This window comes from Egretta garzetta, unplaced genomic scaffold (genome assembly GCF_000687185.1).
Source record: "Egretta garzetta isolate BGI_Z169 unplaced genomic scaffold, ASM68718v1 scaffold241, whole genome shotgun sequence".
NCBI lineage: Eukaryota > Metazoa > Chordata > Aves > Pelecaniformes > Ardeidae > Egretta > Egretta garzetta.
The window spans coordinates 1,059,622-1,063,763 of NW_009258675.1; positions in this window are offsets into that span (position 1 = coordinate 1,059,622).

Below are 4,142 nucleotides of genomic sequence, written 5' to 3' on the forward strand. Positions count from 1 at the left end.
TTTTTGTGGTGTTGTTTCCCCAAATGAACGTTTTCCAGACCTTTCTTTCCTCAAGGAATCGTGGGTTTGGGGTTTTTTTCCCCACAGCCAAGGCGCCGTGCGGGGGCACCCGCGGCCTCCCCCTGTCCCCTCAGCCCGGCCACCCCAGCTTCACCGCTTCATCTCGCTGCCTGTGCAGCACCTTCACCCTCCCTCCGTGGACCGAGATCGGTCCCCAAATCACAGCGTTTTAGCTGCTTTTATTGTGCCTTATGCTCCCAGGAGCTCGGGTGCATGAGGGCTTTCAGGCCTCTCTGCAGCTGTCTGAGGAAACGTGTTTTTCTGACAAGACTTGCCCAACGCTACCACAATAGGCATAAAAAAAGTGTCTGGTTTAGCGGTGTGGAGTCATGCCTTGACCTGCAAGAAACGACCTTGTAGACCTGCCTGACCGGGGCCATAGAAGTCACATATCGAACCACTAAAAAAAAGCTGAAAAAACCCCTGGAGCAGAGCTGGAAAGCCTGGGCACTGGCTCTGGCAGAGGGCTGATTAAGCAAGAGAACAGATTAAGTCATTACAAATTGTGCTAGCTAGGAATTTCACTTTTTTTTTTTTTTTTTTTTTAAATATTTGGCTTATTGCTGTGGTATCTAAAATGTGCTCCCTAACCTAGATAATTGCTGCAAAACAATTGCAAAACAGCAATTTCAGACACGGGCAGCTGCTAATACCTGAGTGCTGGCATTGCAGTGCATAACACGCTGTGGCGGCCATGTCAGGAGAGCTGGGGGGATATGCTTGCTCTTGGAAAAGGTGGGATCAAATTGGCCCCGCGGTGTCATTCACAGTTAAAAAGGGGTGATGTGGTAGAGGTCCACATCGCTTTCCTATGAGAAGAACAGCTACACAAGTTGATCTAAAAACCACCACGTTTTTCGGAGGGGTATATATGTTCACTTACTGCAAGGGATGGATGAGCTCACGTCCTGAAGCAGGATGGTTTAGATGCTTTTGAATTTTAAACAATATAAATGCAGGTGTGGTTTTTATCCATATATTGGTCTTTTCTTCACGGTTCTTGCTAACCAATGTCTCTTAGTCACTACAACAGATGATATATCGCTTTTGCGTTCTGTTGGCTGTTTGGTGGTTTGATTCATCGTCAGGGCAGATCCTTGATCACTCTCTGTACAATTCAAGAGGAAATACATAAATGTCAGAAACGAAATACTTCCTTCTCCACTTTTTTCAGCCATTGGCATAACCGAGGACAGAAGATTTATTTAGGATTAACTCTTAACTCTAGTCCTCCATAACTGCCAGCAACCATTCCTTGGTTGGGACTTTTAGATGAAGCCAGAAGATGCAAATAAAGACCCCGACTGTACAGCCAGGCGTGCACAAGAGTGTCACAGGGCCCGTCACATCGGGCTTTGGCCAGGAAACAACCAGGCTTTGCAAGCAGCCTTGATGAAGAGCAGCTGCAACAAAGATGCATTATATTCATTTCTCTAAAAAAATGCAGGAGTCATCTCAGTGGATCAGAAATAAAACCTTAATAACTCTGAGAAAAAACATCGTTGTAAGAGAAAAAATGGCATCGGGGCAGGGCGGAAGGGGACAAAGAGTAATAGCAGAAAGCACTTCAGAACATGTTCACTTCCACCAGAGTGAAAAAGTGCTAGAAATAGATTCAAATCAGTTTTCAGCTGCTGTATTTTCTGCTGAAGTATGTCACTACGGCCACTTTGACAATGACGGTGTAATGCATAGTGGCAGTAAATACGTTTGGATTTGGGAGCTGACAGAGGTGTGGACTGTGCCGCCATCAGCTCCTGCTCCTTCTCCTGCTGTGTGAGGTGGGCTCCGAAGCACCACCCGCTCTGCCGCGAGGGGAGGCAGCGGATCGGCGGTCTGGGGTTCAGGCACGAGAGGTACGCATGGCAGCGTGCGCATAGCTCACACCGCTGGGCAACACTGGAAGGGTAGATGGACAGAGAGGCAGCATCTCTTCAAACAGTGTATGAGAATAGTTCCTATGGTCTCTGAGATACGTGCTTATGTCCGTAGTGATTCTCTGAGACATTTAGATGCTTAAACACACAGGTTAGGCATGAAAAGGGGTTTTTAAGCGCAACTGGGCACTTCTTCACTGAATCAGTGGGAGTTAGGCACCAGAACACTTCTGAAAGCCTCACACCATTTATCAATATCTTTATTTAAGCAAGCCTGAGAACACCGTTCCCTTGGCGTATGCACCAGCTGCTAAAAGAAAATTACTTATTTGGGTCTGGTTTTAGATTTGTGTGCATCTGTTATTTTCTAAGCTGTTTTCTTACAATTGCCTTGTTACAATTATTATTATTTTAACTGTGAGCTTGTGTCTAGCCATTTCTATAAACTTTACTTTTCTGTAGGAGAACTAGGACCCTGGATGCCTTTCAGTTTTTATCGGTGAATGGGAGCAAGCCACTGCTAAATCAGAGATCTCAGCTCCGAGCATAATTAGGTCCACACAGTAAAAATGTTTTCAGGTTCAATCAGCAATTTTGCCTTCTAGGAAATAGTCTGAATCATGGACTCCGCTGCTTCCCATGTTCCAGCTGTCCTACTTTGATGGGTGGGGTAAGGTAAGTCATCACTTTAAAAGTGTGCTCTGTTTAAGTAAATGGCGCTCTCTTATTACCAGTCTTTGTAATCATTTCTGTGGCACAGCTCTAGTGGTTTTATTAAGCTGTGTTATGCTTTAATGTTTATTCTGATTGATGAATGAATTACAGAATAGTGACACTGCTGTTGTACTAGACAAGAAATGCTTAGACAGTCCCGCTGTAGTTCATAGGAGAAGCGTTTTCTCAACAGAGTGCTTTTGTAACTAGGGTTTTGTTGCTAAAAATACAGGCTGTTTTCCACAGTAATTTAAAAAAGTGAAGTTTCTCCTGTGGTTAGACATAAATTGTGTGCCTAGAACAGTGTATATAGTGACATTAGTCATCTGTGTAGGTGGGACCTGCCAAATTTGCATGGAGGACAAAGGCAAAACCACATGGATATTTATCATCTTCATGTCCACTCCCACTGTCCTACATGGAAGATGATGTCTTCTGTTACTGGCCATGAAAGATACTTAGTGTCAGCACAAAGAAATCGAAGTACATTCTAGAAATGCTTAAGGACAAAGTAACAGAGATCGGGCTCTACTGTAGAAACCCCCACACCCCACCTATGCTAACAGAGGACCAGTTACCAGGGGAATTATGCATATGCCCCCTTGTCATGAACAGCATGTGAAACCATGACCTGCCCATCATCTTTCAAACTGCGACAGGAGCCACAACGTTATTAATCTCAGTGATAAGATAGTGTTAGGTTTTGAAAGCTAATAGGAGACTTGAGCAGTCAAATTTGCTATGTATTTCATTGTTGAGATGTAAAATACAAAGGTGGGACAAGGCATGTCAGTGGGTGAGTAATGATATATTTTAAAGAAAGTTTAGAGGATCTTCCAATTATCAGTTAACTCTGTCAATAAATAAGATAGCGTCTCAGTGGATTGAAGTCCCAGAAATAAATAGGAAAAATGCAATCCTAGGACTGCATCACCAGTCTAGCTAACAAGGAGGGAAGATCAGGGAGTCTGCAGGGCAGGAAACACAATCACAGGTGTCTTCAATAATTCAAATGTGGGTTGGGTAAAGGTGACAGGAGGGGGTGATCTGTATCTAACTGTTGTCCTGGTTTCGGCTGGGATAGAGTTAATGTTCTTCCTAGTAGCTGCCATAGTGCTGGGTTTTGGGTTTAGCGTGAGAATAATGTTGATGACACACGGTTGGTTAGTTGTTTCTAAGCAGTGCTTACCCAGAGTCAAGGGCTTTGCAGTTTCCCATGCTCTGCCAGGGGCACAAGAAGCTGGGAGGGGGCACAGCCGGGTCAGCTGACCCCAACTGGCCCAAGGGCTATTCCAGACCATAGGACGTCACGCTCAGCAAACAGAGCTGGTGGAAGAAGAAGGAAAGGGAGATGTTCAGAATGATGGCGTTTGTCTTCCCAAGTCACCGTTACACATGATGGAGCCCTGCTTTCCTGGAGATGGTGAGCACCTGCCTGCTGGTGGGAAGGAGTGAACGAATTCCATGTTTTACTTTGCTTGCACGTGCAGC